The 24,346-nt window shown below is 39.9% G+C and overlaps 1 protein-coding gene across 9 annotated transcripts in view; it reads right to left on the bottom strand.

Annotated features, from left to right (window-relative positions):
* Positions 1–24,346, bottom strand: part of htr1fa (5-hydroxytryptamine (serotonin) receptor 1Fa) — a 139,896-nt gene that overhangs the window by 38,499 nt on the left and 77,051 nt on the right. Inside the window, exon 1 of one of the 9 annotated variants that reach the window (XM_034694327.1) lies at positions 4,195–4,333. The exons of 6 other annotated variants lie outside the window; for them this stretch is intronic. The gene's annotated coding sequence lies outside the window, so the exon portion shown is untranslated. Of the gene's footprint in view, positions 1–4,194; positions 4,334–24,233; positions 24,303–24,346 lie in introns of those variants that run through there. 2 more of the 9 variants (XM_034694328.1, XR_004632760.1) reach the window with 2 other exon arrangements.

The raw sequence follows: 24,346 nt of genomic DNA, 5'->3' as shown, positions 1-24,346 counted from the left end.
AATGGTACAAAGACAAACACTTAGCCAAAACAAAGATATTTACTGCTTTCTACAAAAGTATTTAAAGTCTTCAGGTTTGAAACAAATGTTCTAAATTTATTAAACCATGTATGGAGTGGATTTTGATCCTGAACTTACCTACAGATGTTAAAAAGCTTATAGTCATTGAAAGTGGGGTACTTTGAGTGACAGGTGGATGCTGCTAGCAGTCCCCTGGGTTTCAGCTACTTTCAGTAACTGAACTTGATCACACGGAAACGTTTGTGTTGTAAATGCCTTTTGAAGAATTTTCATGTATTAGACATATACTGTTGAGCTGGTTGTGTGATAAGTAGTACTATAAGACTGTCCGAGCAGTTTGTGCTTCAACTTTCAAAGGCCCTTTTCATTTTGCAACTCCGATATGCATTATTTACACCCTGTGATGTTTTGCCAGCACTACAAATGTCACAGAGGCGTAATGGTTGGAAGTCATCCCAACACTGTGCCAGCATTGAAGGTAGTAAAAGAGGCAATACAGGGGTGAGACGGGACCACTGTGAAGTGGCAGAACAGTGTTGTGTTTGTGAAGCTCCCCCTGTCATTACCCTTGTGCTTCTGCAATGCCGTAATTCTCCTATCCCTTATGCTAGCAGCAAGTAGCAAGTGGCAAATTCTATACATTTAACAACTTCACCTTTTTAGTTTAACAATCCACTACAGTCAGGTTCAACAACAAATAAAAGGTTTCTATTGAAAATGTGTCAGTACATTGCTCGTAAGCCAGTAAATCAGACTTGTGTATACTGCTAAACTTGGATAACTTAGTGAACAGTGTCAAATTACTTTTTATAGTAAGCCACTTAATGTCATTCATTTCTTAGTGAGTGATCGTATGTTTTACACTTGTAAGTTGAGCTATGCAATTGATCAAAATGTCATGATTACTGCAATACAACTATTGGAAAAATTGAAACCAGTAAAAAATATACGAGAGAGTTATCCCATTCAGGGTCATTCGGGGGTCGAAGCCTATCCCAGCAGTCATTGGATGGACGGGGTATGCCATTGACAAGTCACTGGTCAATCACAGGGTTAACATGTAGAAACTCTTTCCCCTGCGGGCAATAAAGAGTCACTAATTGATCTGACGAGCATATCTTTAGACTGTGAGGAAGCCAAAGAGCCCGGGGAGAACCCACATCTGTGCAGGGAGAAAATGGAAACTCCACACAGTAAGGACCCTGCCCATCCAGGGATTCAAACCAGGCTTGCTGCGAGGCAGCGCTAACTCCCAGACCTGCTTATAAGCACTGGTTAATAAGGATAACTTAGCATTTGAAAACATCCTGCTCCTCATCAGCTCTACCCTCTTATCCAAGTAAAGGCACTCCTGGCTCAGTTTAAGGGATATGGCAGCAGCCATAATGCTACACTTAATGCTCAAAACAGCTGTTAACATTCACAGAGTGATTTGTCAGCTGGTTGGCTACGTCAACTCCTATCCAGTCTTTTTGCAAGAGGCCTTCGCATTTACTTAAACACACCATGTGAGTTTGGATCAAATATTATGTGTTGGTATTGATCTCCAATAGAAAGGAAAAGGTAGTACATACGTGAGTGAAATCAAATGCAAAGCAGCTCCACTTCGTACCTTGTTTTCAACATTGTAACACATCCACTCACTCCCTTTGAATAAATGCTTTGGCCCGATACCTGCCCTGGTTCTACATTGTTTTAATGACCAGTTCAACTGATTTCAACATTTGCGTTGTTGCATTCAGCTCTTCCAGATGATGTCCAAATAAGTTCAGGAGTGCATGTTCAAAATGGGCTCTGCACTCCTGTAAAGTACTCTGGGACAATATGTGGAGTGGAGAGCTTTTATGAATGCTTGACATGTGTTTTTACTATTGCACCCTTGCTGTTTTATGTTTTCCATTTGCTAACGTTAAGAGGTCTTGTATTATCTGTTAAATTTTGTAACGATGTAATGATTTCAACTGGAAAGTGTCCCTCTATAAACAACACTAATGGTGTCTTTGCTATTGACTAACATCTAATGTGTCAGCTTAAGAGGCATCAAGGACTATAGACCCTTTAGAAGAAATAAGGTACTTGAAGAGTCAAGTAAGAGCACATAGATGAAATGTAAATACAAACAAGTATCAGACGATCAGTGTACATTTGACATAGTATGAACCAACAGCTACTGGTATGTACTGTATGTCCTCTACTACTGTCTCCCAGTGTGGCTTGAATATCAATGACAGATTAGTATTGGCACCAAAACTCCCGTCTCCACTTAGAGGTCATGTATGGATACTGTCTGGTGTTAAAAATCAAGAAATGATTCTTCACTTTTCACTGAACAAAATGTCCCCCCAGTTTCAGGTCAGGACCCTGGACAGGTCAGATCCTGGGTTTCAGCTTCAGCATCATTAGAGAAAACATGTGATTGGTTCCCATATTAGAGCCAACTTGGCAGAGTGTTAAAGGATGGTCTCATATCATCAGTGGCCACAACATGTCCTTGGTTTGACTGCTACTCCTCTCTGGTGTCCATTATTTTTCCCTCCAAGATAACTCCCCCATGGTAATTAACTACCATGAGTAAATGTGTTTCCTCAGCCGCAAGAACTCAGTGAAGATCCTTCTGCAATATTTCAAATCATGAAATGACTTGTCCTCCCAGCAAGGAAAATGTTGGCCAGATTGTACATAAATTAAATTCCATCTGCTAACTGCTGGGGGGTTGTAGTGTGGGTATGTATTGGCCAGCTTGGCATCATGGGAATTATGTCTATATTATGAGAGTTGAGTGCCAATGCAGGAAATGCTGTTTCCTTGAATCTGTGAAGGGTGGATTGGTTTGCACCTGCATGTTTTATTTATTAACTGTAACCACAAGCTTTCTGTATCCTCATTCAAATGGTTGTGTTGCATAACTTTACCTGTAACTACAATGTATCTGCCATACCAAGGGGTTTTTTTTCATCTCAACCAGCTCCCATGCACAGACAACAAGCAAAGCAAGAATTTTTCAAAATGTTCATATATTCGACAAAAATTTCAAAAGATAATGAAATAACACTGCAGTCAAACTTGGATATACAAAATGATCCAGTTGTAATGCTGTCATCTGGTAGTAGGTTTTCTGAACACTCATACACACAGTCAGATGTTTGCACATATCCTGTTAAATGTTCATGAAAATTCTGCAAGTCACTCACTCCAGTGATTCCTCCACAGTCATCCTATCTCACCAACCCACTCTGAAAACAAACGAGTGCTGCAAAAATTTGGTCTGATTTGACTTCTACGACACGCTCTCCTGAATGATCACACTACATCTAAAGTTGTGGGATTCATTGTCCATGAGATGGTCCAGGAAAGCGTCTTAACGCAGACCTACATGGTCAAACAACCATTTAATTGCAGCAGCAGCACACAGTCCCAGGTGCATTCCAGGAGGTCTTTGGCATGCATTTTGCTTACTTTCTCTGAAGTCCACGGCAAATGTTTAGTCCTTATTGGGTAGATACTGATGTGGAAAAACTGGATGTTCACAAGCACACACACGCACGCACACACACTCTCACACAACCACTAGAGAGCATTTGCTTTCAGATCAACCCTCCAGAGAGAAATCTCCTCATCATTACTCCGTCCTGCTGAACCAGGCTTGGAAAGATCCTGGCAGTTGTCAGTCAATACAATTTACTCTGTACCACTGGCAAGGAAATTGTTTTTTCTCCCTCTCTGTTTGTTTCTCTTACATAATTAAAATCAGGACTGGATCAACCTGGATCGTTATGTTCAGTAATTACTGTTTGTAATCTGTAACAGTGATTGAATCTCACCAACTCCACAAGAAAAAAGAATTAAAAAAAAACATAGACTTAAATTATTATAACGATGCACTAAATCAATAGGAACGTCCCGCCCTGACTTTGTCATCATATTCATGAAATAGTTGTGTTCAGTGTGAAGGCAAAGTGGGCACAAGAGGTTATGAAATATACACAGACAACGGTGATGAGATAATTTTTTTGAATCCAATTAAGATGAACACACAAATTATGTCATATCAATTAAACCCCGTGTGCACATACTACGTGAATCGCAGGTCTGCAAACTACTTCTCAATTTCGGTCCAAACTGCATGACAACCTGTCTCCCAACAAATATACAATCTCCTGAATTTTAACTCACCCCGGCTTCCGTTGCGGAGATTAAATGACAGAAGAAAGCAGGCAGTGGCAGAAGAATATTACATTCCCTATTAGTGTCCATTCAGAGCTCAGCGACGTTCACGCCGACACCCGCTGACTGTGTCGACCGAGGGGGAGGCGCGCGCATACGGGAACGCGCGCTTCTTGGCCATAGACAGAGCTCAGAGAGGTGCGTCAGTAAGGAGGAGGAGGTGTGAAGACAAGATAAGAGAGTAATAACAGCCCTCCAGTAACCAGGGATAATGAGGAGACAAACGTTGTCAGCAACAAACTGACGTTTTCTCTAATACCGGATCAGATAAATCAAAAAAGGGTCGTATGGCTGTGGTTCAATGTGACTTTAATCTTATTCTTGGGGCCTAATTTGAGACGCATTATGACAACTCAGAGGAGCACAAGTTTCATATCTGTGTAACCAGTCATGTATTTTGTTGTAATTTTTTGTCACACTTTAAAAAAGTATTGAATTTTTGTAAGACCACATATGTCATTATCCCAGGGGCGATTCTAGGATCGCATGTTTAGGGCTGCTGAGCCGGGGAAGATAAATTTCACTGTTTTGTACATTTTAATGCATTTTCATTCCCACATTTGTGAAAGAAAAGTATAACACATTTTGTGAAAGTGTGTGACTAAAGCATCAAATCTGATAAAGGTTATTTAAATGCTGAGCCACAGCAGCTACAGAGAAATGGATTGGAATCATTAAAGAAACATATGGCAACTCTAATTTCTGGGGAAAGACAACTCATTTTGGTACAGCAGCTCCTCAACATATACATAAACAGTATGTATGTTTATGGAGTAAACCAGCCCCCTAAAGTGAGTACCAAAAATACCAAAAATTGACATTGGAGATATTTTTGGACTTTCATTTAAAATGCAATGCACAACATGTAAAACGCGGTGGAGCTGCTGTATTGTTAAAATATTACGTTTCAACCAAGTACTGTATGGTTTTGAAACTTTTCTAGTTTGTTAAAAAGGGCTTACAGTAAAAAAATAAATTTAAAAAATCTCAAATTTTAGGGGTGCTAGGATTCAATTTAGAGGGGCTTCAGCACCCCCCAAAAATGGGCTAGAAACGCCTATGCATTATCCCCTAAATTTTATCCATCAATAAATTTGTATTTGCATCATCTAACTGTGTATACAAATATTGAAATGATGAATCACAAATAAAGAATTGGTTTCATTTCAGCCAAATGCAATGTCTTTTTGTGAGGGCTCTGACCAACTGATCCAGGATTTTCCAGAAACCTTTTTGAGGAGGAGTTCAGCCACTTTTTTTCTAACTTGTTACCATGGAGAAGGGAATTAAATACTCCAAACCTTCCCCACGTGTTCCACTCAGTCTGTTAAGATCTATTGACAAACCCCCTGAATGTTCCCAGCTGATGCACCAACAGGTCAGGTGGGTGTCGGACTTACATTTGTGTCGGAACATAAAAGAGGTACATAAAAATGCGATGTAGAAGAGGCTGTATGAATTTATAGCCACAGCACACAATGCCTAAAATGTCCACCTTGCTCACATTAACAAGTTAGTCCACAGTAACACGTCCACTTATTTCACAGTGAGTGTGAAATCTTTGCATGGTTTCATGCAGAGGCGATGAAAAGGTTGCAGCAAGAAGAGGGAGGCAGAAAATCCTTTACCAAAAAAAAAAAAAACATGAGCATGTTGATGTCATTGTGGTCATATTGGGGGGGTTAGATTATGCTCATAATTAGGGATTTGGAGAACAGTGGTTATAAAATGAGCTGGCTCAGAGTTGGAGGTGTTGTGTTGCATTTTCTATCAATCTCTCAGCTCACCTCCCTCAGAGCACTGCTGCTCTCTGCTGTTTCTGTAGCTGGCTGTTATGTAAATGTGCAGACACTTTGTTTTCTGTGAGAAATCACTGATTGATGTTCAGATTCCCTTGACTGACGGTCAAGATGTAATATAGATTGGTTTTAGCGTGTTGTGGAGATAGGAAAGAAGAAAACATGTGGATGCTCGGATGAGATGTGTGGGCTGATGTGCATAGGGGGACTGACGAAAGAGGCCAAAGATACTCTATCAAATAATGACTGATTCATAGTGTGTGTGATACATTGCTGATGAATCTGCATCTTTGATAAAATCAGATTTATTTACTCCACATTATTGAAACATGTCAATGTTGACTTGATTGTTTAATTTTTTAGATATTTCTCAATTTTCTGCGTTGCAGCCACTTGTCTTGGCTGCAGTGATGAAGCACTATGATGGCTACTGCCTACAACAACACTTTACTGAAGCTCAAGCTCAACATTAGTCACTGGGAACAAAAAAATGTCTGCTGCCAAATGATAAAAAAAACAAACTCAATTTAATCAAGTATTGACAGAGTTAAAGAGCATACGGAGAGGATGTGGAGTGACTCTTGGACAAATGTTTCATTTCCTTTGAGAAATGTCTTAAAATGAAACTGTGAAGTGGCTCCACACGGACGGAGGTGGCACAAGATTAAAAAAAAAAAAAAAAAGTTACCGGACATTGGGAAAGTCTTTAGCAAACCTCATGAAATGACAAGTACTTGCTCTTTTGAAAAGAAGCACTGCAGGAACACAACAGCTTTCAAGCAGAATCAGCTTCTGACAAACCTCAGAGAAAAAAAAAGATGGAGACATCCTTCCTAAAATACATCTGCTACAGTTCCTCTCGGGCTCCGTGGCTGTACAGTGGGCGGTGAGAGCCCTTATGTTCCCTTGGAGAATATTGCTTGAGTAACTCTGAGAAGTCACTATCATGCACTATCATAAGGGGAATTTACCTTTTCCTTATAGAATATTGAGAGGTCCTCAGAACAATGGATTCAACTCTTATTGTTCTGAGAATAAAACAGAAACATAAAGGCACATGCTACGTCAGAGGAGTGCAGCTCTCACCTTTGAATCTTATACATTTCATCTGCTGGCAAATAGTGAAAATGTAGGAAATGCTGACACCATCTCAGTGAGCATGTTTATAATATTGCAGCCACAGCTACAAAATTAGAAAACACTGGCTCTTGTATTTGATATGATTTTAAAAGCTCCAGGATTTACATAATCCCACAACTAATAATCCCCCAAAATGTGCAGCCTTACTAACTTTTGGTTACATCTGTGTCTTCTTATTCAGAACATTTTTGTTAACTGAGGAAACAATTATTTCACGGATGGTTTGACATCTCTGTGGTATCTGAAATATGAAAAACAAGTACATGCTTAAAATGGCATCAATTATAACATTCGCAGTTGTAGGTGTTAACAGTAATGTTTCATTTATCTTTAAATAAGACTTGCCTTTTACGTTGTATGACATATAATCCTGTTATAAAGACATAATCGTCAAATGCATCAACACATCTAAAGGTAGCACAGTCCTCTCCATTGCAGTCTGCTTATAAGGAGTTTACATTTGAGTGCATGTGGGGGGTATGAGTAAGTTCAAGTTACAGAGCCATCATACGCAGAGCACACACTATAACACTGGACCCCCAACACCCCCTCTACTCAGTCTTCAGACTACTCCCATCTGGTTGCAGATACAGATCCCTATACTGTAGGCAAGCCCGGTTTGGCAGAAGCTTTGTCCTGTCGGCCACAGCACTGCTAAATAAAATGCCCATGTAATGTGTCCGGTGTGTTTGTGTCTGGTGTGTATATATGTTGGATGATGTGCATCATTGTTGTGAGGCTGGGTGGATGTTTATTGTTTATTTGTGTTTTTTACATGTATTCTTGTACAGACGGTGACAACAAATCTCCTTATTAAGGACAAATATCTATCTATCTATCTATCTATCTATCTATCTATCTATCTATCTATCTATCTATCTATCTATCTATCTATCTTCATTAAGTGCTGGCAGGGGGTTTGCTATTTTTAATCCCCCCATCTTTTCCTTATTTAAACGTAGTCAGGGAGAAAACACTCAGGTCTTCTATTTAAAAAGAAGTATGCATAATTCTAGCGTAAAAAAATAGACTACCCAAAAAAACTTCATAGCTTCACTGAAGTGAAAGAAGTCAGGTCCATTTCAGGAAATTGTATATGTCAAAGCTGGGCAATAATTATTGATGTAATTATCTGTAAATCACTCCAATGTTACAGTTGGTAAAGATGGATACAAGAGTGAAGTCTGACTACCTCAAAAGTTTTTGTCCATTAATTAAACAATGAGTAACTTAGCACTTATTCAAACCGCAACACATGGCTCCACACATTGCCAGTTCGAGGCAGGACATTCACACCCTGTCACAACTCAACTGCACTGTGTAATGTACAGAGGCAGGATGGTGGGGCGAAGTTGTTCCACCTCTGAACCTCTGATCCACCATTGGAGGTGGTAACTGAGATGTAATGGGCGGAAGATGGTGGCCATGTGTAACGTTGGAGTCGGCAGGGCAGAACAGTGTGTGTGCGTGTGTGTGTGTGTGTGTGTGTGGGGCTCCGGCTGTGTTTACACGGTGCACCTCCATTGCTTCTGCAGTGCCATACTGCTATACAAACTCTCAAGCTGACACATCAGTATTACACAATAGTTGAGTTATGTGTGTTCGCACATAAAGTCTGATGATGGTGGAACTTTGTTACGGCACTGTTGCTGAAAGGCAATGTGTAAGTGGCTGAAGATGACAGAGTAATTTGTGGCATTCTTTTACCTGTTGTCTGTCAGCATACAGTTGAGTGGCTGTAAATATATTTACCAAAATCGAAGACAGGAAGTGTTTTCAAGAGTTTTTGCAGCCTAATAGGAAAAACACCTACCCTTCTATACAAGAAAACCTCCTTCTCTTTATATTGGAGGATAAATGGTGGAGAGAGTGACCACCTTCAAGTTTCTAGGCACACACTTCTCCCAGGACCTCACATGGACTGCAAACACAGCATCTCAGGCTCAGCAGCGTCTCTACATCCTGAGGGCATTGAGAAGAACCAACCTGCCTAAGCAGCTGCTCCTGTCCCTCTCCACCACTGCTCCATCAAAAGCACAACCACCTACGGCATCCTGGTGTGGTGTGCTAAAAAAAAGGCTCTGCCAAGAGTCATCAACTCAACTCAGAGAATAACTGACACATAGCTCCATTCGCTTGAAGACATTTACAAATCCTGATGTGTACAGCGGGCCCAAAAAACATCACAAGACTCACTCAGAACAACCTGTTCATTCTGCTGCCCTATGGAAGAGACACGGGTCTTTTAAGACTAACACCTACAGATTCTAGAAAGTTTCTATCTCAGTGACATCAAAGAGCTGAACTTTAGTCCAGTAGTTCACATTAAGACTAGGGGTGGGAATTGATAAGATTTTATCAATGTCAATGCCATTTTTGATTCTGCTTATCAATCCAATTCCTTATCAATTCTCCTAACGATTCCTGAGTATCTTTTTGAGGGGGAAAAGTAGTTCTACACAGTCTTCTGCACCAAAAGGAACCATTTTTTTTCTCCAAAATGATGTCTGCACAAGACTGAACTTGAACATATTCAACTTGAACATACTGAACGACAGGTTGACCTCATTCTCTGCCGCGTGAGTCCGGACGTGGCCCCTCGAGCCTGAGGGAAAGCGTCCCGACTCCGAAAGGGGAGAGTTAGGCGGGGGTTCCCGAAATTGTTATGGACCCTTTCTTCACTTCGTCCCGATACGAACCCCAAGCTTTGAGGCCGAGTCAACAAATGCTTCAGCATATTTGAGGTATTTGCACCTTGTCATGAGATGACAGCGTTGCACTGATTGCGAACGGCATCGTTCTCATTTCTTTTACTAAAATGGAGCCACGCTTTAGACCACTTCTTCCTCTCCATGTTTCCTCGTGGTTGAAGGAGTTCTGCGTCGTAGAGTGTTTGACGTTATGCAACGTACCGTGACGTGACGTCGTGCTGGGAAATGAATCGTTAAGAAGAATCGATAACATTTGAAGTGTACAATTCTGATGGAATTGATCAATTGAAACCGGTTCTAAGTCGGATCTTGTTTTCGATTCCCACCCCTAATTAAGACTATGCAATATATTTGTGTGTTAACATATTGGTGGAATAATACAGAATGGCAGACACAGGCAAACCTTACTGCACAGAGCGGACAGGTTGTCCTGACAGTGTGACGAGGGAGCTGTAGAGACAGAATTACCCCTTCGAACAGAATGTCAAAACTACAGTAATATTAGACAGGTGTGCTCTACAAAATATGAAAGAAAAAAATATATATAAAAAGTAGCAAGTACCCCTCCCCATGTCTCTTTTCTGACAGAGGAGAGGAGTCAGAGGAGGAATAAAAAACTCATTGCAGTGCTTTGGCAACACAAATGTGTTGTTAGTCCAATGATAACGTTGAGACTAAAACATGAATTATGATATGATGGAACAAAAAGTGTTAAGGTTGCAGATTAACCTCTGTTTAGCTGCACTGTAAATGTTAACAGGTGGGTGTATTAGTCAAAGGTTCAGGGTGATAATGAGATGGAGACAAGCTGAATGAAGTTTACATTTTAATGTTTTGGAAAGTTGACATGACTAATAGCTTTCCAGTAAATTTACTGAAACACAGAAGTAGCCTCAGTTGGTATGAAAAAGTGCATACAAAGACTGTAGAGTATGAAATATTCATGCACACTGTCAGGGCTGATAAACTGTCAGGATCAGATTGAAGGTCGAGTCAAGTGTTTTAAAAATTCCTGGACAAGTAATAGAAGAGCTTCAATTGAATAAAATGTGATGTAAATGTTTCCAGATTGTTTTTGCACCCACTTTCCTGAGGTCTTGGATGGGCGCTGAAATCAAGCAGTAATATCATGTTTAATGAATTCATGAAATGGAGAGAGGGAGAAGTTTTGTACATTCAGTGCTTTCACCCAGCTTGAGCTTCCCTGCCACAGAGCAGGAACTTCACCCATTCTGGAGACAGATCTCACTTCATCAGGGTATTCATGACAAGTCTTACAGATTTTCTGTCACCTTCAAAACTGTTCCATCCTTCAATGAAAGGCAAAGTCTTCCCCTAATATCTCTAATCATCGTCCCATCTTATTATTAGTCCATCGGTACAATATACCGACGCTGCTTACTCGCACCAAGGTTTCATTTCCATTCTGTGACTCAAAAAGACACAATTAGGATCGCTCAATGGAGAAATTACAGTCAACCTTGTTGTTGCTAATTAGTTTTTGTCTTATCTCTACATTTTTTGAAGATTACAGAGCAAAATTAATGAGCTATAATCACAGTTTAGTCATGTGTGCGTGAGTTACCGAACTGAAGTCCACAAAATCTGCCAGTTTAATGCTTTATAGCTAATTAACAATTATCCGTGGCATGTCAAACACAAGCTGTCTGAATTAATGTTGAGTGGTGCATTAGACAAATGTTTCATTCCGATTAAAGGGTCATCAATGACATCAAAATATATCAACTGCATGTGTGATTTATTTTCTTATATTCATGTGTTCCTTTCAATCAAACACTAGCATGAATTTGAATGTAGCATTTCCTCAGGACTCCGTCCCCCGGAGCTCCTCCAAAACGACGCCCCCGCTCACATGCACGAGTGCCACTGATTTGTGACCATATGATCGTGACTGATTCAGTACTCACAACTGTCATGAACTCACGAATGTCATGCTAGCATTATCCAGTTGTACTGGTGACACGATATCAGGAGAAAAGTTATAACACATATAATACTGTAACAGCTCTACTGTTTGTTAAACGGGTTCAGTGTAGATGTTCTTAATTCCTACAGTGTTGACAGTTAGTGAAGGCATCAGGAGAGGTGTAGAGTGTGCGAGCGGGAGAGAGAGACAAGAGGAGAAGTTTTTCATTCATTCAAACATTGATTGTTGTTTTGTTGGTTGGCGTGACCACGGCCGACAGTGACCGGTTATTAAAGATCAACGTGTTCACGGCTCGTCATCCCTACAGTGTCCGGACGGATGCTACAATACATTAAATTTTCTGTAGGACTTACTAAATGTCATTAATTCTTTTGCTTGGTGAGAGCTTTTTAGATTCTGATCCGGACTACAGTCCTGAGCAAAGCACTTCATCGGGTCAGAGGGGACAGGCCCGAGGTCGAGGGAGAGCGGCAGTAAATAGAGTCTGGGAAAGCAGAGTCAGGGGACGGGGAGTGCACGCCGGGGAAATGTACGCGCAGGGGGCGGGCAGAACAGCAGGACGGGATTTGATTGGTTTAAAATTTTGGGAGTCAAAAACGGTGATTGGTTGGTGTTTTCCCAGGTTTACTCCGGCTGTAGATAGCAGCTTTTATTCACTCTTTTTTTAAGAACACATTATGTATTGATTACCATTGGGACATAAAGATCATTTTAAGCAGTATAACAAAAAGTGTATCTAAATCTGACTACCAACCCCAGCTTTAATGTGAACACATTACGTTTGGTAGAAGCCGCAGTTCTTTTCATTATTTTCAGGTTGCACCAGTAAAATCAAAATACTGCTACTGCTAATGTAATTATACGTTCCTCCTTGTCGCCATGCAAGTTATGCAAAAATGTCAGCTGATTTGCCACACACACTGCGTGTCTTGAGCAAGACTATGAAACTGCTGTGTTGTTCGCTATCTTTTAGCTGAGGTAGAATTTTTACATAGCTCAAAAAAAAACAAAACAGAGGGTTATGTCAGTAAGGCCTTCTCACTAAGAATCTCATGTTTTATTCAGTGTTATTTTGTGGCTACACAATGTGTTTGTCTTGTTGAGAAGATTAGAATCTAGCAGAGTCACACACAAAAAAAACAGTAATGTTTTCAAGCTGCTCGTGTTTTAGAGTAATTAAATATTTTTTAACTATCACAATAAAGATAATTGAGAACATTTGAGGTAATTAAGATGGGATCACAAAATACCGACTTTGAGGAGATAGGAAAAACTCCCAATGGCCTGCTTTCCTGCATGTTCCTGCATAATGTTCCTGCCTTATCTACTCACCTTTCCAGTAGACAGATAACTTTTTGTACTCACAAACCGATGAAGGTTGGCACCAAACTCACAGAACAAGCAGTAAACATTGTCATACAGTCCATCAAGGTTATAGGTGCCCTAGCATCCTGGCAGCCAGAAACACTGTAAGGAGCCTGGGTGCTGTCTTTGATCAGGACGTCCTCTCTCTCCCAGGTTAAACAAATTTGGAGGACAGCCTTTTTTTTCCCCCACTAACGTCACAATGCAAAACTCAAGCACATCCTGTCTCATAACGCTGCAGAAAAACTGCTCCAAACTTCCATTACCTGTAGGCTGGATTGTTAGGGTGCCCTGAAAACTTCCTAACAATTCCTCAGCTGGTCCAAAATGCTGTTATCTCCTACATTAGCTTCTAAGCGCTGACTCTGTGAAACATCTATAGGATTTAATTTCGTTCTTCTCACCTGTAGAGCTCTGAGCGGTCAGGCATCATCATATCTCAATGAGCTCATGATGCCCTATTACCTCTCTAGAACATTGTGCTCACAGAGTCTGCTTGTCTCCAAGAGTAGTATGGGAGGCAGAGCGATCAATAACCAGGCTCCTCTCCTCTTGGATTATCTTCGAGTTTGAATTGGGAAGGCACACATCCTCTGTACTTAACACAGTGGGCTTAAAATGTTCCCTTTTTAGTTAAGATTATATTTAGGGCTCACGAATACCTTGGTTGTCACATTAGCTTACCAAGGCCAGTTCTACACTTCATATGCAGGATACATATTAAAGCCTTTTCTCCTATTTTACAACTATGACAGTTTTACAACATCTTCCCACATAGCAAAATTGATCTGATAGGCATGGCAAGTGGTATGTCAACCGGATGTGGACTAGGTCTGGCAATGATGGCATTGTACATGATGGCATGCCACATCTGGACCAATTGTGGCTTGGTTTATGTGGCCCAGATCTGTCCATGCCGAATCTGGGCCGATTCAGGTTGAGCTTGTGATTAAGTTGGCACATGCGTGGGCCGTCTCTGGCAAACTATATCTGGGCCACTTAAGGGCCGTCATTCTTTGCGATATGTTGGCCGAGTCTAAGTGTATTGTGGGCCAGAACCGGGCTAGACCAATTTTGCTATGTGGGTTTGGACTACATATGAGAAAACTTAGAGTGAGGACAAACTGGATGGTGGACATTTAACCTCAGAAACATGTCGCATTGAATATAACTACTGAATCTCAAAGAAGAACTTGAAGAATCAAGCAAGGATATTCCATAGTTGTTTTGCTATTACTTTCATCACACCATTGATCTCTCTTCCATTCCTCCAGCCTGGCATGTACAGTATTTGATGTCAAGGCTTAGTTGGGTGTATGCACAGTATCAGATCAGTAAAACGCGCTTAAGTTGTGATGACACCCCTGCAGAGATGCCAGGCTCTCATGTGTCACAACACAGCTCTGGTGGTTACTAGGACTTGTTTGACTCATCAGAGCATGTGTGCAAGTGTGTGCCTCATGTCAAATCTGATCTACATGTTGATTTTACAGGAAAAGCCCAAGAGGCATCCATTCTCTGAACTTGCAGTAGTTTCACTCCCTGCTTTTCTTTTTTACACACACACACACACACACACACACACACACACACACACACACACACACACACACCTATAGCAGTGCTTCAATGACTTGAACTGCGATAGAAGAACTATACTTTGAGGCTTGAGGTTGACGGATCACCCATAAGAGCACTAAAATAATCATATTTCTGTTTCGCTGAACCGCAGTCCACAATTTCCAAAACAAATCAGCTCTTACACCACCTACACAATTGCATATCAAGAGCAACAAAAATAATTTGTTCCATCCAGAGTGTGGGAACAGTAGTAAAGGTAGACAGCACTAAGCACTTTGGGTCATACTTGTATAACGTGAGTAGTGTGTTCTCCACCAACAGCAATGAGTCATTAAGAGAGACAGATGGATGGCTTATTTAATGCCATCACGATATTATCATTGTCTAATTATATACAGCGCATTGGTTTGCAGTAAAAAAGAAACAGGCTTTGTTAGTGCCATGGCAGCAAAGATTTAGATCTTTTTTCTGAAGGCAAAGAAAACTCTACTTTCACTTAGTTGTTTTCTCTGGCAATCATTCACGAGCTACTTACAGTTTGTCTCAGCCGCTTTGGTACATTTCTCGAATCATCCTCGACATTTGCAAAACAGTAAGTGCATTTCTCAAAACAATTTGTACAAATAGCAAAACACCATGGATTACCTGCAAAAGCCAGTATCTTGCTCAAAATCCTTAGTTCATCACTCAAAAGTAAATATCTGTGTCAATGAATGTCAGTGCCATCAGAGTGACAAGTCCTTGTGTCATTGTGTATGGATAAGACAGTCAAACTGCTTAGTCATGTTGTCAATATAACAGTGTGCTCTGGAGGGACGTTCTGATGTAAACTATGGCTAAAGTTATTGTAAATTGTAAGTTACACCTTAGTTTATGTGGGAGATTGATTGCAAGAGACTGTACAAGATTCACATTAAAGCCTCCCAACTCCTCCACTACGCAGCCTCACTCCTCTTCCTCTTCTTCTTCTCTCTGGCTGTTAACCCAGTCCAATTCCTTGTCCTTCCATTGTCAGACATTGTAATATTGTGTTGTGCTCCGGCTATATTGCCAGTTGATGGTTCATGAGATGCACCTTTGAGCTATGTCAGAAAACTGGTTGATCATTGGTTGATCTAATGCTTTACACATTTCCCTTTGTTAGAGACTGTCCAGATTCACCTGGGAGCATTTTACCAATTCAGGACAGATTTAGAAAAAAGTCTGATGGAAATGTACAGAAATATGACTGACATATTCTGTCAACATGTTCAACCATTTTGCATGTGAAGACTTATGCGATGAACTAATGCCTAAATGTTGTGAAGGGTGAGACTATTCAACAGAGACCCATGATAATACATTTTGATCAACATGACATAAGTACTTGATAATGTAGGAAACAGCAGAGCATTGTACATAATCATTTGCATGGATGTACCAAAGCATTTGGTACTTGTTCAAAGAAATGAGAACAATTAGTTTTGAGAATTTCAATTCTGATCTGAGAAATGTTCCAAAGGGACTGAGAAAAACTGTAAAGCACAAGCCTCACAGACTGGGGTACCTGCCGCCCCAATAGGCCTACTTTTAATTTATTCTTAATTCTTTCAATTCTGAATGTCCTTTTTCAAAAAATGGGTCCCTAATGATTTCATACAATTTCCTGTTCTGGTTGTTATTTAATGCTTTATAGAATAATCACTTTACTGAAAATACCACGTTGCTGCAGGAGCCCTTCCAAAAGCAACCTTTATGTAAGTCTAATAAATGGAGCTGTTGTTTTGCCATGGGTCCCAATCTAACAAATAAACTAGTATTTTACAAAGAATACTTGTGACCATCTCTTGATCCAATGTAAAAGGGATGCTGTACTCACAATGTTGCACTTAATGTCAAGGATTGGAGTGCTGAGATGAAATAGCTCCTATTTAAATATCTCTGCATGAGCAGCCTTGATTCTCAGGAACATCTTACACAACACAACCACGACAACAAACTGAAGCTTCACCAAAGTGACCGAAAGCTGACTCATCACCACTGTTGCTCAGTCCCAATACAAATGAAACTGTGAAAGCTTTGTAGTGCGATCGCATTTCGAACCGTGGTTTGATGAAAAGAGCATGGATGCCCTTATTGCTAAAACATATTTAGTAGACTGTGAAGTTGTTAAGGCAAACACTACAGTCATGGTAACTGCTCTGTTAGATTTTTTACAATGCTAACATGTTAGTTAGGAGCAGATAGAATTGGGATGTTTTTAAGATTTTTGGGGGAGATTTTTGCCTTTTATTTTGATAGACCAGCCTGAGAGAGACAGGAACTGTTGGGATAGAACTGTTGGGATAGAGGGACAATGACATGCACCAAATCATGCCAGGGCCAGGAATCAATCCAACAATCAGTGTGAAAAGGATTGTAGGATTGTAGTTATCAATCAGTGTATGTGACAAATTAAAACTTGAAAAAAAATAAAGGTGGAAGACAGTAGTATAATTCATACTGTGTTCAGAGTAAGTGCAAAATATGTTTTGCAGACTAACTTAAAGCTGGGGTTGGTAGTCAGATTTAGATACACTTTTTGTTATACTGGTTAAAACTATCTTTATGTTCCGATGGCAATCAATACATCATGTGTTCTTTAAAAAGAGTGAAAAAAATCAGCTATCTGCAGCCGAAGTAAACCTGGGAAAACACCAACCAATCCCTGCCATCAGGAGCCAAATTATGAAACCACTCAAATCTCATCCTGCCGTTTGGCCCGCCTCCTGCACGTAAATTTCATGTTTGTTTGTGTTTTTAACTTTCAATATGATAATGTTTTGGTGTTTTCTTACCGCTGAGTGAGACATGAGAGGGGGAGCAGAGAGTGGGGGAGGACAAGCAGGAGATCGTTGAGGCTGGAATCAAGCCTCCGACTTCTGCGACGAGAGCTATAGTCTCTGTATATGGGGCGCCCCACTGAAACACATTAACAGAAATCATCAAAATATGTTTGGATCATCACATTGTTTGATTTGAGATATTTAGATATTTCATTCTTAACCACGGGTTCACAACTTGCAGCTAGCTTGGCTCATACCCTTTTTGTACCCGGCAAAGTTTAAATACTTGATTTTGATTGGGCTTGGTGGTCCATTATATTTTGACAATGGACATCAAGTATTTCAGAGTTGTCTAATTTTGAGTTTGAGTCGGCATGACTAAATGGCTCAGTGACACTCACAACAAAGTTTCAAGAATTCAGTCCCTGCACTATATTTAACCTTGAATTGTGACATTTGGTAGGCATAGGTATCATGTCTAGACCCATAAAAATCTCATGGACCCATATTGTAACCTGCAAAATGTTTGGTGAAAAATACAATTAGCTATTTCCAGGGGGTCCTTCATGGATTATCTCCACCTAGTGGGTGAATCCAGTCCACTCCAAATTTGGTGTAGAGCTTGACAACCCCTCACAGATGAAAATCTTTTAACAAACTCAAAGGGCATGACTCTGGTGGCTCGTTAAGAATGTGAAGCCTGAAAACGATGGCGTTTTTTTTTTAACCTTTTCTGAGGTTCACACTTGGTTAAACTCCTCATAAATGGTTTATCTGATTCACTTCAAATTTGGCAAAGAGAGCTAGAAAAGCCCAGCAAAAGAAAAGTTATTTGGCTTGAGTACATAACCCATGTTGCTCTGGCAACTTGTCAAAGTTAAATTCCTTGCCATGAAACAGAAAGTGGCTCTACCTCAAGCATACAGGGTGCAAACTGTTTCAAACTTTACATATTTGATAAGTCTCCTACTGAATATTTTTACATGCTGAAATCTATATTTTGAAGAACTGCCATAAACTGGTAAGTAATTGTGAGCTAGGCATGACAAGTCTCAGTTGGTATCCATTAAATTCACACCACACCATGACATGCACAGAGATGAAAGAGGCCAGTCAGTGCTGCGTGCATGTTATTATTGACATGGTTTTTAATTTTGCAATTATACTGTAGCCATCTGGCTCTTAAGGTAAATTTCGACCAAGAGTTCCCGGGGTCTTTTAGCCCCCAGAACTACTTTACCCTGAACTAAAAGGTACTGTGCCCCCCATTGTTGTCTGCGTTTCAACAATGGGGCCGAAGCCCCAGATAGATTGTGCAAATCAGGCCAGTGACGTATGGAGGAAAGAAAAATGTAATGCACAACACCACCAGACCACTAGAGGGGAGTAAAACAAAGATGAATGCCATTCATCACAGATGACACCATAGAAGCAGACGGACAGACAGGTATCATTATGAGCAACACAACAGTTAGCCTGTTAGCATGAAGAGACTCAGCTCGCCCTGTTTTAGATCGTGCTATATTTCATCACAGATGGATTCACTGAATCAACACGTGAGAGGAGACAAGCGCGAGTAGCAAAGACGTTTCAACATGTCACTCAAAAAACAGTGGAAGAGATCGCCGGTGATTCGGTTTAAACTGCAACCCTGTTAACTGGAGACTTTCAGCTGCATGCATCCTTCATAAACGTCTTTAGACGATCATTAAATACATATCTGATGAGGATATTGAATGATAAAACTCCCTCTGTGTAAACTCCACAAAGACTTTTTACATTCAGCTGAAGGTCTATAGTTTACAGGGTCACTTTTAAAACCGTAACACCAGAAGAGATGCACTCACGATGGGTTTAGAGAAGACTACTGTTACAAGCTGTTAAATCAAGGGAATCACAGTGTCTTCTATTGAAAAGTACACACACATACAAAAAAGATAGAACAGATTAAAGAAAGAGAAACCAAGTGAATCACAGATGTGTGTGATGTCATTGTGGATGATGGAAAGAATAAAAACACTGCGGTTAATCTACCAATCAGACACATTCAGCATTGCAGGCCCTGGCCCCCAATAGCCCCAGGGCTTTTTGAAAAGTACTACCCCCCTAGCAGGGTTTTTTTAAGGGGGAGATTATCTACCCCTGAACTAAATTTAGACCCTAGTTCCACTGATCGAAACGCATGTAGTTCAGGGGTTAAGTCCCGTTCCGGGGTAAAGTTCCTTCAGTCGAAATGCCCCTTTAGTTTAACCAAACCCTCCTCTTAGCTCACCACCTAGCTAATCCATATCAAAGATCAGTTCTGCTCAGTGGAGTTGTGATAATTTTCCATTGCATAAGAACCTTATGGGATGATAATGATTACATAATGATTCACATATCAAATAAGCATATACATTACTTCAAAAAATGAACCCTGTTAAAACCTTGTTACATAACAACTTAACACCTTGTGCATCCATAAATAGTGGAAATACTGTAAGCTCGGCCAGCCTCTTTCCGGCTGCAGGAGGTAAGAAGGCTGTTCCGAGCATTGTGTCCAATGACAAAGCCAAGCCTCTTTTTGCACTGACTGTATCACTCATGTTGGCTGTCTGTCCAGCCTTTTACCCAATTTCCCTCCCCCGGATAAACAAAGTTTTACTGATTCTGATTCTGATCTGCAGTGCTTAAAGATAGGCAGACTGTTTGTAGGATTCCACAAGTGCAGCCTCGCCACTTCAAATAAAGAATCCTCCAAAAAGCAGTTTGCAGTTCCTTCCATCTAACTACTAACTGTGTGGGAGGTTTTAATGAAACCTGTGTCATTCTGCCTTATGGAGCTGCAAAATGCATGCAAGTGTTTGCATCCATTAGTCGAGCTTTCACTGGCATGTTTTAGTGTCCTTTGATGGTCCAACAGCTATTTCAGTGGCTTCTGTTGCCCTGCCTATGTACTCTTGGATTTCATGGGAGCTGTTGAGTTATAAACAACCAAACTGAAGCATTTCGCGAGAACAAAAATTCTGGCAACATCACTGTAAAAATTGACACTGGTATAAGGCGTCTAAAAGCATTTATCAGTAAGGCCCTCTAAAGGTCCTTGCCAGTCAACACATTATGACCAATTGCAGCAGATTTGGCTTTCGCTCAGTGCTCCCCCTTCATGGTGCAGCCAAACGACACCAAGGCAGCAGCTGAAAGTGCAAGATCTGAAGGTGGGTTTACCAATGAGATAATAGAGGTTGCTGCCGCACTCATGTGAACACGTACGCACAAAAGCCCACTTGTACACAACCACGGTTTCACGTCTAGTTGAGTGGAGAGGAGATGAATCACTCTTTCAATAGCAGTCACTCTCACATCTCACCAATGACTGAGGCAGTGCTAAAAAACAGAGTCAGATACAGATAATACCAGTCCAATCTGATGAATGGCAATAACAATGATAGCTGCCATTTAACACACTCACTCAGTCGCTGAATGAGGAAACGAGGGCATCTTTAACCATTGATATTTTATAATGGGCACTGAAACACACATTATTGATTTGAGAAGAAAGGGCCTGAGAGAGGGGACTTTTTTTTTTAAAAACAAGTAAAAATTATATTGTGCCACCTGGTATTTTTTGGTTTCTAAATCTAGTCATTAGACTGAGGCTTTCCTTTATTCATGCCACCTCTTTGTCTTTGAAGTCTTAGGCAAACTTCCTTGACACAGCCTCCATTTAAAACAAAGAGATCTGAGTGGGATATATTGCAGAAATGCTAATAAATTATGAGCCATCTCGCAGCCTTAGATCCTCGGGTGGGGCATTTTTTGGTCGTTCCAAAGTCGAGGCTCAAATCCAAAGGGGACCGTGCTTTCTCCATCAGAGCTCCTCGACTTTGGAACGACCTCCCTGAGGAAATAAGGCACGCAGAGTCAGTGACATATTTTAGATCTCTTCTTAAAACCCATTTTTACAGACTAGCTTTTATGTGACTTTATCTTTCTAACCGCTTTTACTTCTTTTTATTATTCATTTTAGATTTTATCCAACTAATTCATTCTCTTAAATTTGATTGGATTATTTTATTTGATTATTTATTGTTTTAATTTTTAATTTTAATTTTAATTTGAATAATTTAATGTTCCTTATTCATCCTTTGCACTTTTTCTAATTTTCCCGATGTGATGTCTTCCTTTTACTCTGAAAACCTCTTTTATTGCCCTTTTAATGCTTTTATTTACTTCCCCATTTTTATTTATTTGTATTTATTCATTTGTTTTTATCTATTTACCCTGAAAAACCTCTCAATAATAATTTACTGGTCCATTGTCACACCACTCCATACTGTTTAATTGACGTATATTCCTTTTAACCTCTTGCGTTGCATTTTGTTTTGCATTGTTTTCTCCTCCCTGTCTGTCAAATTGTTAACTCTGCTATTTGAACTACGCTTTGTTTGTCAAAGCACTTTGTAAAGTTTTGTTTTTAAAGGTGCTATATAGATAAAGTTATTATTATTATTATTATTATTATTATTATTATTATTATTATTATTATTATTATTATTATAAGTGCTCATTGAAGCCTTTCATTGTAATACAGAAAAGAGAGTCTTCATCTTTACTCTCATGGAAAACACAAGCCATCATAATGCAGACACAAAGACTATTAATCAGTGTCTTTTAAACTAAACTTACCTCAATTTTCATTTCCCCCAGAAATTTCACCAGTGAAAGTTCACATTTAAATTTACACACTCAGGGGTTTAATGATGTATCTGCATACTATTTTTAAAAGAACAGACTCATAGATGTGTATCCCTCAACTAAAAATGGATCCCAGCCCTGCAGAATGTTGTGCACGCAGCACTAATTCTTAGAGTTGGAGTGTTTTCTATCCGACTCAAAATAATGAGCAAGCTGCATTTAGATTTTTAAAAAGTGAGCAAATTTCATTTAGCTGGAGTGTTTTTCCCAATCTGTGTCATTTTGCCAAAGCCGTCAATAGATTTCACTGGCTGGTGTTTGCTGTGGGAACAAGCAGCAGCTGTATGACTGCACAATCAGACGGGTTTCCAAAATCACTTGATTTCTGGTACTTTTCTCCAGAAATGCTCTTTCTGTCTGCACATCTGTTCACTCGCAGTCAAACGATTCGGTGGGACAACTCAATTTCACTGAGGTTAAAACATTCCATTAGTTGCTTAAGGTTTTATGCCAACAGTCCCACTGTGCTCACTGTAGTGTGTTTAAAGAGCAGAGATGAGAAGATTTATACCGCTTTAATATCTGTCTGTTAAATATGAAGATTTAGTGAGTGGACAATTAGCCTAGCCTGACAAAGACCATGGAAAAAGGGTAAACAAATCGCCCTGTTCTGTCTTCAAATAAACCATCTGCCTTCCAGCACTTATTAAAATCATTGATTAATATGTCTTATCTTGTTGTTTAATCAGTACCAAATAGAAATGTATTTTGAAATAAACACAAGGTGAGGCTAAGCACTCAGCAAGGAAAAAACAATATGCCCTCACTCCACCCTAATATTTATGCTCTGCTGATAAGTTACATAACATACCATGTTTGAGAGGTAAGGCCAGCTCTGATTAGGTTTGGCAGCAAACAGGAAGGTATATCTGAAAGGATACAGGGCTTAAAGATGAGGAGACAGTGATTTGTTTGGCTGATTTGCGCCCACAGTATTTATTTATCTGTTTCCTTTCTATGTTGGTCTAGAAGAACAACAAACAACGTAAGGTGCTGGTACGAAGGTGACATGTAAACGCAGTGATAAACACACACATCAACACATACATCAAGGTACAACAAGTTACGTTTCATCAATGACTCAGGAGTAGAAATATTACTGCTGGATGTCACCTGAAGGAACAGGAGGAACTTTAGCACAAAGGTGGGAACTAGGGATGTACATTTGAAGTATTTTCTGTGACCAATTTTTGACCAAATGTTAACAATCAATTATTGATTAATCAATTTAAAAAAACATTATTATTTTTATGTCAAAAACAAGGCCAAATACATTTTTCTGCCTAAATTATATTTTCTACAGCAACAAAATACATCTAACTGATGGAATTGAATATCTGTGCATGTTTAACACTGATGGTGTCAACGGGTGTCGGATGGTTTGGGGGATGTTGGCAATGTACATATGTACATGTACATATCTGTTCAAAACTAAGAAAAAAATATAAATAAAGTTATAAAAAAATATATACAGTATATATATATATATATATATATATATATATATATATATATATATATATATATATATTCTCCACAGATATAGTTTTATAAAGTGAAGGCTCATAATACTAACAGGAAAGTACTTCAGACTCACAGTGTCCAGTTATCTGCCTACTAGTTCTTATTGAGAAAAATAAACATGTGTGTTCGGTCAGGTGTCAGCTGGGAGCCCAACCGGGTCATAATAATCAGTCCAGCTGCAGAAAAGCTCAGACGGCTTTGATGTTGCTGGTCCGCAAACATAGTGTACTAGCAGTTCCCACCAGTCTGTTGGCTCTGTATCCAAAGGTAAGGAAATGTAGTGTTCAAAGTTGTGAACCTTTGTGTCATTGTTGGCACCTGAAAGTATGTTCACTGGTGAACACTTCACAAGCTGCAAGAAGCCAGAGCAGGATCACTTAACCCCGTATTCCCTTGAATATCTGAGCCTGTTATACATAACACGTAGCTTTTGATGTCTCCTGCAACCCTAAATTGAGGATAGATTGGCAGGGAGAGAGAGTACATTAACAG

Source organism: Notolabrus celidotus, chromosome 10 (genome assembly GCF_009762535.1).
Source record: "Notolabrus celidotus isolate fNotCel1 chromosome 10, fNotCel1.pri, whole genome shotgun sequence".
NCBI classification, from domain to species: Eukaryota; Metazoa; Chordata; class Actinopteri; order Labriformes; family Labridae; genus Notolabrus; species Notolabrus celidotus.
Note: the sequence above shows the minus strand (reverse complement) of the source record. Positions and strands in the feature narration are given on the sequence as shown.